This window comes from Protopterus annectens, chromosome 5.part0 (genome assembly GCF_019279795.1).
Source record: "Protopterus annectens isolate FY-2018-M chromosome 5.part0, PAN1.0, whole genome shotgun sequence".
NCBI lineage: Eukaryota > Metazoa > Chordata > Ceratodontiformes > Protopteridae > Protopterus > Protopterus annectens.
In genome coordinates, this window is record NC_056735.1 from 1,263,583,763 (window position 1) to 1,263,595,927 (window position 12,165).

Here is a 12,165-nt window from a genome sequence, read left to right on the forward strand (position 1 = left end):
AGTACTAATCTATGAATTATATAAGAAATCTTCTAAGTAATTTATTCATCAGTGCTTCCATCATCTATAATATACCATTTCAACTTCCTTCTTCATTACAATGTTGTTATAAATAACTACCTCAGATTCTTAATATGGTGCCTCACTGAAACACATCTATTCCCAAAATGCCCCCATTTCACCTCTGTACAATTTCTGACATTTTCTTTTGTTCTTTTCTTCCATAATAGCATACCACCTACTGTTAGCATAGCATCCCCCCACCTTGCTGTAAAGTGTAATGTAAACCACAAGTGCATACAGATTACAGTTAGTCCTATTCCATCCCTCCAAGCACTTCTTAATCTTAATCTTCCTTGAGCTATCCTATATCCTCTACCTCTGACAACCACTGCATCACAACAGGACATTTACCTTTTGGAGCCACATGCTATTAATTCTTCATGGTAGGTGTTTACCCCATGCAGATCCTTGTGTAATACTGTCATTTGAATTATATTTATATAAGCGATCAGAGAAAAAGCCTTATTATTCCTTTTGTTGAGGATCTGAACAACCTGGAGCAGTAAGTTATAATAAGTCATTACTAAGGTGCTCTCCTTATGTTTCATATACCAGGATCCCCAGATAACATTCTAAACCCATACGCAGGTAGTGCCAGGCATACCATATTTCAGATTAGTATGCAATCATTTGTATATAGTCTGAAAGTTTTCCATTTGCCAGGTTTTTCTGTTAAAGGGCCCTGACCATTTGTGTCAATACTTTTATACTTAATATAAATAAGTGAGAAATGAGGAGGTCACCCGGTATGTTGCTTTTTCACTTTCACCTGTTTTGAAAGCTTGTCTCAAATAGCTGTCTTAATACTAGCATTCCAGTATATTACCTAGATCCATCTTCTGAATCTTTCAACAATCTCCATCTATACTAATGATTTATATAATTATTTTCACTCTGCCAATTTAGATGTTTATCAGATATTTAAAAAAAATGCAACTTAGTTCTACTAGTTTCACTGTTTGCCTCTACCATGAAGCAAATTATCATCTCTGCCATGAGGGTCCTTTAAAAAAACCCTTTTAATCTTGGCCAACTAATTTAATTACCTTATTTCCAGCCCCTGTACTAGAACCCAGCTAAAATGTTATGTTCATATTGTTGAAGAAAATAAGGTGATAAGTATATGGATCCTTTGCATCTTGCTCTGATTTTGGAATAAGCACCACCCTAGATCTAGTAAAGTTGGATTTCTGATTCTATAGCACTGTTTAGCTCCCACTATAAATGGAGTCATCATTCTTTCCTTGCCATCCTAAAGAATTAACAATTATACCCATATTCTGTAGAGCTTTTCCTCTTTCCAATTTTTGAAATTACTTACCTTATGCAATCAATATCTTTCAGTCTTGTTTCTTACTCTATACCTTCCAGCCTGTATCCTTCCCACTGGAAAAGTAGTTCAGCTATCCTGTACACTTCATGAAACTTGAGCCTTTCTCATCTCAAAGATGAGGAATATATCATTAAGGTGCCTGCAAAATATCCCAACTGACATCCAAACCAAAAAGGGCACACAGACAAATCATCCAGTAAAAACTGCAAGAAAAACCCAGTCAAGCTACAGTTTTCATTGTGTGATACCTTAAACCTTCTGTAATAGAGGTCCATGGGATATATTCAAATGATCCCTTAAGGACATCAGGTGTGTCAGCTACATGGCTTATGAATGCCCATGACTTTTTACTTTTTAAATCATTAAGGTTACATTCAGCCCAATAAATCCAAACCCCATTAGCTGTGGACATGCATGTTTTGTCCTTTTTATTGACCTCATCAGCACAGCATAAGTGGATAGTTTGTCTATACATTGGAAACATGGTGGGGGGGATTTAGTAAAGCCTAAAAGTTTTTTTATTCGTGTAGGCATTGTGCCACAATACTTACACGGATGCAAACATATTAAGATTCAGTAAGCACTGCTGACTGGCGCACATGCATGCACAAACATGGATATTTCTGTAGCATGTAAATTGCCTCATAAGCAGGTGAATCTCATGCAAACGAGGGAGGTAGAGTGATTCAATATGCAGAAAGGCATCTGTTCAGACTCTGTGTCAGTATCAGTAGTGTACATGATAAAATTCCACATGTAGGAGTCTAGACAGAGAAAAAGAGGTGTAAAACTGTAGACATGTGGACATAAATACCCTGAAAATGTAATACTACATACACATATGAGCAGAACTATTAGTCTGTCAGAAAGATTAAAGGGGATGAGTTAAATTAATATATTTTTTAAAATCTTAGCATGTTTGCACTATGCTCCACAGTACACAAACATGCTTAATAGAAAAATAAAAAAAATAGGAAAAAAAAAGAATTTTATGTTATGTGACAAAAATGTATTATAGGACCGTGTGTAGCATCCCTACAATGGTGCATTGCTGCTGTTGCTAAGGTGATAGGGCTATGAAGCATGTAGGTTCCAGGCTGTCAGCATGGATATGTATGCAAATGAGGTGGGGTTATTGAATAGCAGAAAGGAGTAACTGTGTCTGCATTTCCCCTTTGTGTAGGGTCTTACAACATGTTGATGTTTACACGGGATATGGCTGACATTGGTGGGGTGTTCTCTCACTTCTAAGCTCTTTTAAGCTTAGGTGCACGTGTTTGCATGGTGTGCTGCCTGGCTGAGTGTGTTCTTAAAACTGGATGTATTCAATTAGAAATTTTGACCCTTGTGTAAACTATGCTGTACAGCATGGTGTGGCTATGCACAGTGTCAAACACTGAAATAGGGCCATGAAAATATGTTAATTGTATTGCAGACAGGTGGCATGCATCATAGTTAGCTAATCACACATTTTGCTCCTACAGCAGAGCTGTATATGCATACACCCTACCTTTTGATTTTCCCCCAATACTGTGGACCATTATAGTACAGACTTGGGAATTTCAACTGAGATAATGCTAGGGGTTGTTGCAGGTCTGCTGCATCTGTATATGCTAGATTATGAAGTCAGTGCTGCTGACAATAAGTCTAGACAGAGAAGGAGAAGAGTGTTCAGGCCCAGGGTATCCTTCCAGGAGCTTCATGACTTGGAGATTGTAGAGAGCTACAGGGTGGACAGGGACATACTACAAGAACTCACTGAGCTTTGCCACCCTCAAATTAAACCCAGAGCCAACAGATGGGAACCCATCCCAGTGGAAACAAACACAGCCCTTAGGATATTAGCTACAGGTACTTTCCAAAGACTGACTGGGGACATGATAGGGGTCTCACAGGCATCTGTATCCAGGATACTCCACTAGTATCTGGATGCCATGCTACCACATGCCAGTGAGCACATATATTTCCCCTCACCACTGAGGTGAGGGCCTGCAATATGCAACACTTCTCCAGTGTTGCACACTACCCTGAAGTACTGGGCGCCATAGATGGCACTCATGTACACATCAAGGCACTACCCAATGAAGAGGGTAGAATCTACATCAACCCCAAGAGGTACTACTCCATCAACTGCCAGGTCATGTGCAATGCCTAGGTGATTATCCTGAATTTTTGGGCTGGGAGTCCTGGCAGTTATCACAACTCCAATATCTGACATGCAGCACTGCTGCACCAGATGTTTGCTAGGGGGGACATCCCACACAGCCATTTACTGGAGGATGATGGCTGCGTCCTGGAACCATGGATGATGACACCCATCAGATATGCACACACACCCATAGAAGAATACCATAATGAGGCACACACACAAGCTAGGAACATCATAGAGTATGTGTTTGGGCTTCTGAAGTCATGGTTCTGGTGCTTTGATATATTTGGTGGAGCCCTGCAGTACTCTCCAGCCACATGTGCACATATGTTCATAGTATGTGCTGTGCTACACAATCTGATCCTGTGGAAACAGCTGCAGCAGAATCACCAAAGGGAAGGGCTACACAGCCCCCCATCAGTGCCTAGGTCACCACAACCACAGTCACAGGAGGACTTAGAGGAGGAACCCCCTGCTGAAGTCCCTGGAGGCAGACATAGGCATACTCAGTATGCCCTGGTTTTGGCTAAAAGGCAACCATATAGCACATTTACTGACAATCAAGGGACCTAGGGACTGACACCTTACTCCCACTCACATACGTATATTAAATTTGATGCCAGGTAACCCACACAACCTGTACTTATCCATGTATTGGCTGTGAACTGCTTGCATCAGAGTCATCCATGAACTACAGTTCTGTCATCTGCTGTATTCACAAGGTACGTCTCTAACCTATGTACTTGTAAGGATTAATATGATATGGTATTGTATGTATGGATCTGCTACATTTACACAAGTAAATATAATGAGGCATTTGGATAGAAGTAACATCCACATGGGACTACAGATACCAAGTCCATTATTATGTGTCCTTTGATAGTCACTAGGCCTCATGCATAGAATATTCACTACATCAGTCAAGGAAGATGTTAAACAGTGGGGTTACATTATATTTGGACTACTGTTTATCCCAGAAGAACAAGCGGTGTTGTTCCCATACCCCTAACACAGCAGTGTTCCCTTATAACTGCTGTAACAGTAACTCATCAATGATATATCAGCAGTCCAGGAAATCTCAGGCCAGTAACATAGAAACTGATCCTACATTGTTGTCTCACTTAACGCAGGAGTAGCAAAGTACATATTTATGCTGTTGATTGTGTGATGAGTGACTACTCTCTGTTTGGCTGCTTGTGTGGCTCAGTGGACTAGGGTAGTTACCATGGGTAATGGTGTTTATGCTTCTAATCTGGAAATATCCACATCTTGTGGATGTGAGATATTATGTTTTTTTTTTAACAGACTGTCAGTCTGTGTGTAGTGCAACATTATTAACCTCTGCCACATATTAATTGCATCAGACAGCTGAAGAATGTCATGGACAATTTCAGTGAAGTCCAGTACCACAGAAACAGGGACAGATGTCATTGTCTGTAACACACAAAATTCCAAACTAGAGTACAAGTAGGTGTGGCGTGGAGTCAGTTTATAAGTACTGACAATCCCACTGGGGGTGCTCATACACTTAGCTAAACTGATCACAGTTCTGTTGCCTCTTGCTCAAAATGACCTGTTATGTATAGATATGTCTATATATACATACGTATATGTATAAATATCTGTCTGTCACTATCTCGCTCTCTCTCCCATAGATAGTATATCTGTCTCTATGTATATACAAATAGACATATAACTATATACATAAAAGCATGATGTCATGTTTCTCCCCATATATCTACATAACACCTATATATAGCATACACACACAGCTACATTTCTATATGCATCCCTGTTATATACATAAATATATGTGAAAATGTCTGTATTGTCCTACATACTCTGATAATGTTGCATAAAGCTGCACCATCACACATCTATAAAGTTGTTCAAAGGATCCAAAGTAAGGACTCAACAATACATCATTCAATTACCTACAAACCCCTGTGCCTGCTGGATGTCACCACACATAAAGCAACAGGCGAGCAGGTGGTGTAATGTATAATGCTGTCTACACAATAATGGACAGGGCACATTGTTCTTGCCCACTGGCTTGACCATCCAAATGCACACAGCCACATATGGTCAAACTGGTAAGTGTAGCCACATAGCTAGAATAAATAACAGTTATCCGACTGCTAGACTACTAGATGCAGATAACAGAACAAAGAATTTCACCCTACACATCACAGATGCTGTTCAATACAAGCCTAGTTTGTGTAATCCACATGTAGTTTGCCTGTAGCCATGTTTAAAATCGACATCAGCTATGGCACGTGTGATAAGTACTGTAATCTATAGTGGGTAAGAGTAGTTAGAGAGGGGTTTTAATTTCCTTTCAAGCCACTTGGAGTGTGTGTGTACATGTGTCCTCCAGCAAAACAACTGAGAATGCCTCCTTGACTATCAAACTGCAATAGTTCTGAACTTTTTGGCCCTGTAAGTTGCTGCCAGTTTCCAAACTGCCCTCTTCTACAATACCTGCTGATGTCATCAACCTTAAGACTACCAGCTGCCATTATAAAGTAAGGCTAAAGATGTGGCATGTGTGACAAATATTGTGATCTATAGTGTGTGAGAGTAGTTAGATAGGGGTTCTAATATCACTCCAGGCCACCGTGTGTGTGTGTGTGTGTGTGTGTGTGTGTGTGTGTGTGTGTGTGTGTGTGTGTGTGTGTGTCTGTGTGTTTGTATATATATATATATATATATATATATATATATATATATATATATATATATATATATATATATCCCTGCAAAACAACTGAGAATCCCTCATTGACTATTAAACTGCAATAGTTTGGCACTTTTTGGCCCTGTAAATTGTTGCCAGTTTCCAAACTGCCCTTTTCTACAAGGTCTGCTGATGTCATCAACCTTAAGACTACCAGCTGCCATTGTAAGATCAGACTTAAGCTGTGGCATGTACGATAAGTACTGTGAGGTATAGTGTGTAAGACTAGATAGGTAGAGGTTCTAATCTTGCTCCAGACCACTCAGTGTGTTTAACTCCATACAACATATATATGATCACATCAGTAACTTAGAAAAAAGTAGGGTTTTGCAGTATTTTGGTTGCAGCAAGTGATGTAGGCTTCCAAATGCCTGACTACAACTAGGCCTGCTGATGTCATCAAGCATAAGATGTCCTAAAGAAAGAGTAGTAGCAGAATTGAGGTGTAGAGTGTGCATCATGTACTGTGATCTCTAGTGTGTACCATTAGATAGGCACATGTTCTAATCTACATGCAGCCAACTTGCAGTATGCGTGTGTGCTATGCTGTTTCCTGAAAAAAGTAGTTGGAAGTGGTGCTATCCTCAAAATAGGCAGGTTTGTGTGTGTGACTGTTGTAGCATTTTACATCAGCTTATGGAATCATAGGATCTATGAACTTTAATAGCATAATGGTCCTACAGCCCTTACAATCCTAGCCAAGTTTATACCCTTATTTACACGATCAGCACATATTGCCCCTGTCCAAGAGGGGCACAGGAAGAAGCTCTGTGGTGAAATGATAGTCACCCAGCCAGTCATACAGATGGCATCTGATGAGGTCCACTGAGGTGCTCTGTTTGTTGTTAGGCAGCATTCTGTTTCAAAGGTTTGTTAAAGTCTGCTAGACAAATCTCTCCCAACAACATGTATTACTAATGTCACATACCAGATTAATGTCCTTAGAGTGAATAATCCATGTACTATGCCACTTATAGGTATGCAGCATTTCCAATCAAGCAGGGTCACACATTGCCCAGTATGCAAGGCAGAGATCACCTTTGAGTAGTCTATATGCCACAGGCTATAATGACCACTGATTTCAGATTAACCCCATTGAACAGACATTGAAGATGTGACATTGCCTTGTGAGGGACCATTGTGCTCTGTGCAATTGCCAGTAGTGCTTGGAAAGGTTCAGCACCAAATGGTCATTGTATTCAAATATTGGCATGCTGATGGAAGAGTACATGGAGGGTATGAGTATGTCAATTTCTGGTGACTGAGCCCTCAGTTATGACATATGATTTATATCTTACCACTAGGGAGACATGGTAATCTCAGGTACATTAGCTGTAAACCTGTATGACCAGGCCTGTGTGCTCAGGTCTATCACCCCTGAGTATGTACATCACATGTTGTGACTAATGTGCTACTTACCAGGAATATAAGTGTTACCAATGGAAATGATACTACATATATCTTTGCATGGAATTTACAGCCATTAGTATATCAATAGGCATTTGTTCTTCAATAACCTTTTGTAGGATAGTGACATAACACACAGAGTGTATGACTGCTCACAATTTGCAAGCATCAGCCAGCATTGTCAGCCACAGACATTCAATATTCACTTTTATCATGGTTAAATGGATTCCAAGCAGTACAGAATCAAAGACTGAGCCCTGTTGAACAGTGCTGCTTACAGATCAGCTACTGGAGGTAGATTTCCCCTATTTTGAGTATGTGTGCCATCAATGAGCCCCTTAATGACCCCTATAATGATATTACTATGGATGCCTAAGTGGGTGCTTTTGTCAATGATGCCTGAGTGTGGGATAGAGTCACATGGCTTTGCTACATCCAGGAGGTTGTATGTCCTGATGTCTCCTCACCCAGGTCCTTTGGTGACTGCCTCGGACATGTCCACCATGTTTAACAGCCATGACCTCCCTGTTAGAACTCCAAACTGTCTACAGTCAACTATTTATAGATCACATATATGTTTGCTGATCAGCTCCATGATGATGTGCCCCATGGGTGTACAGATATGGCTACTCAGGCAAATAGGTCTATATATCCTGTGGTCAGTGGATGCACCACCTCTGTGCTGTTGTCTATTTCACTGGGATGCAATCAGTGGTTACAGTATGATTGCAAGGAGTTCCCCAATGGTGTATTCATCCTTTCTGGATCCCATGTAGGATGCAGCCAGGGATGGTAGCATGTCCAATAAATCCTGTGTATCCCCCATAAAGAGAACAGTTATTACCTGCTCTGTAGATATGGAAGGTATGTGACAGGTTGTAGGAATGTCATGTGGCACATGTGGTGGGGACAGGGGAGTGAAGTTGATGCAGAACCTGTGGGACAACAGATTAGCTATGAGTACAGACCAATTATATGTGGTATCATCAAGTACAAGTTCACCAACAATCTGGGCCTGTCCTCTGAGGTTACACATAAAACTACGCTGTGCTTTGTGCTTCTTCTTTGTGGGGAAGGCTAATTTAGTCACATATTGTTTCTACACAATATCACAACAACACTTTGTGCTTGTTTTAGCTGAGGAGGTTGTGCCTCCATTTTTGGGGGCACCCTCACCACAACTGTCACACAGCAATGTCCACCTCTTATTGTACAGCCTGATAATGGCAGTTGTCCACCACGCAAGTTTGCTGACTCACTACTTTGGCTCCACTTGTGGAGATGTCACGTCACTGGTCCAGGGCATTCTAATTAAGGATGTGGACTAATCTTTGGGCAAGTGAGCTTCAGCATGAATAAGCAACACAGATGGTGGTTACTTACTTCCACCCCAAACCACGGTGTACTGATATATCTTGATAGATGCACATACATTCAAATAAGCACAATGGGGTGTCTGGATTCATGGAGCTGATCCTGTAGCTGGTAAAGGCTTGATTAGGTGTTCTTACAGTAGTGAATAGCACCTGCAGTGTCTCTAGGAAAGCATAGTGTTTCAATAAATCTGGATGTGTATCCATCCGTAATGAATATGTATACACCACCTGCATTACTTTGCACACTGTCAGTTTGAGATATGAACATGTGGAAGGACATGTCTGCTATGGCTGTGGTGCTGTCCACAACCATGAACCAGGTGTCTTTGACTGCACAAATGTCTGCATATTACAAAGTGGGGACACCTTCCACAAAGTGGAGTTTAGTGTTGTCATTCCCAGCGTGTATCAGCATAAGCATGATGTTATATGAAGATGGCATTCTCACTGGAAAGATGGCATTTTCATTGGAAGTTTTCCCTACAATTAATGCCTATAAGATGGATTGTAGGGGTGTCAGCAGACTTGGCCAATACTCAAAATCCCACGGGTGAGAGATGAAGACCATCTCTGGCAAAGCATTGACGTATATTGAGCAAGTCATCTCAGGCAGACATGTAGTGGATCCCCTTATAATGACACCACACACTAAGCAATTATTAATGTCCATAATTTTCTGTGTGTATGGTGCCATCATCCTAGGTGATGGTCAAATGCAGCTGAAAGCTATGGGCATACCAGTGAGAGACAGAGTGTCTATGCTCAGTCTTGTCTACATACATTCTGGTGACGTATGTCCCTAGCTGTACAAACCTGTAGGAAATATGATGTCATCATTATGTCACCTGATATTCCTTGAATTACGGCAATGTGTGGTATGGTATATCGCTCCAACCCACAAACAGCTAACTGTGATGTTTCCCATATGTAGCCTGGTGACACAGACATCAGTGTGTCTCAAGATGTAATCACGTATGAATAATAGGTTTGCTTTTGTGTTTTCACTCAGGAGTTTGCCTGGTAAGACAGTTGTACATGCACTATTATGTGTACTATGCTATACAGAGGTAGGACTTTCTGAGGTGGCTGTTGTTTGGGAATATATCTGGTAAGAAGCTGCACGCATGTGTTTGTATGTGTGTGTGTGTGTGTGTGTGTGTGTGTGTGTGTGTGTGTGTGTGTGTGTGTGTGTGTGTCTGTGTGTGTGTGTGTGTGTGCGTGATGCAGGAGGTGAGCTGTGCATGTTGACAAAATGGTCAATGCCGTATATATAGACTGTTGTGTGAGACACCATGAAATCAAGATATGAAGTACAGTTACATCTGTCACACATTGTGTTTGTGTGACATAGGAGTAGGGAGATGTAAACACTTTCCATATCTCATCAGCAGACACTGATAGTGCCATTAGCAATACAGTGATGCTTGTGTGTACATCACAGCACACTATCATTAGGCAGTGTTATGACAGATGGTGAAATGTAACATGTCACCTTTATGTAGGTCTCCTAAGATAACTCAGCACCTGCCAGTGTGCCATACAATGCTTTTCCAGCCATCTGGACCTTGGATTGACCATAATCCTGTCATTAGGCATGGTCTTAATACCATACCTACAAATGTGACACTGCAAGTCCTGCAAAGTTAGGGTTATGCTGCTACACCCTTGGGATTGACAGCCTGAAACACAGTGTTTGTAAGCATGCCTTGCATTGAAGATGAAGATGCCCATGTATGCACAGAAGACTTGTTCAAATTTGCTGACATTAAATTGGCCTTACAAGCATACAATGCCTGCCAAGCGACCACACAGCAAACTGGTTGCTGTGTGACATGATGTGGGGAACACAGACATGTGTTCCAGGTACATAACTGTACAATATGACATACCTAGGACATGTGGCAGGTGGACACACTTTGGTAAAAGGTGGCCAGCCCCCACAGCCATGTCATGCAGATATTCACTGTTAATCTGTTGAAGGGCAGGATGCAAGAAGTGCTGTGAAATTGTCACCTAAGATGGATCACCACCATTGTGCTGTTTGTTTCAGGAAGCCTGAACATCTATGTCACTGGACACTGTACATTATATTGTGATGCTGCAACTATGTTCCTAATCACCATCTGCTCAGTTCCATAGTGACATACCACCAACCCTGGTACAGAAGGCATAATACATGCAAAAGCCAACTGATTGCTCAGGTCACTAATCAAGGCATCTACCTGGGGTGTATTTGAAGCTGACAGTGCCTTTCATGATGTGGTACAACCATATGGATGAACAAACAGGCTGTGGCCTGCTTTGTAGCAGCATTTTGCATGTGATGACAGAAAAAGTATGGAACATGGTATCCCATAACAGAGTGGTTGTGGTGAGACTTAGTAGTAGCCAGGCACCAGCAATTAAGGGGACTCCACTACTTTCTGCATTCTTCACAAGGTAATTTTGTCTTTTCAGTACACACCACTTGAGTAGTGTTGAACTCAGAATACCTTTGTAAAACCTCCCATCTTACCTTCACAGGGACTACATATTACACTTCCCTCCATTGTTTGTCTATGCTCTGTACAGACAACTTGGATGATTTTTTTCTTGGAACATGATGGAAGCAACTGCACTACTTAGTTACACAGAGGACCACTAGCATGCAGTGCCAAGTAGTGTCCCAATGTCTCTCAGTTGTCTGATATGTAAAGCCATGAAAGGAGTTATCATGGATATGATCAGTAACAATGTCGTAAACCTACTGACACTGGACTAAACATAGTTTGTTTTGCCCAAAGGAAGATCATGCCTACCTACCCTAACTGGTGGACCTCACTGAGTGTTACACTATGCAATGGATGTGGGGAATATGACTCACTCTACCTACCATGGCCTGAGAAGGTGTTTGACAATATTAGGCCAGCAGGCTTTGCTGAAAACTGTGTAGGTTATTTAGAAAGTGGTATGTCTGCTGGTGGATAGCCAAGTGTCTGATAGTCATAATCTGGAAAGATAACATTGGGTAGGCCTACACTACAATGATGCCAGTCACCAATGGACTTCCCTCAGACATCATTAATGGAGTACCCCTTGTGCCCATTCCCTTCTCTGCAGT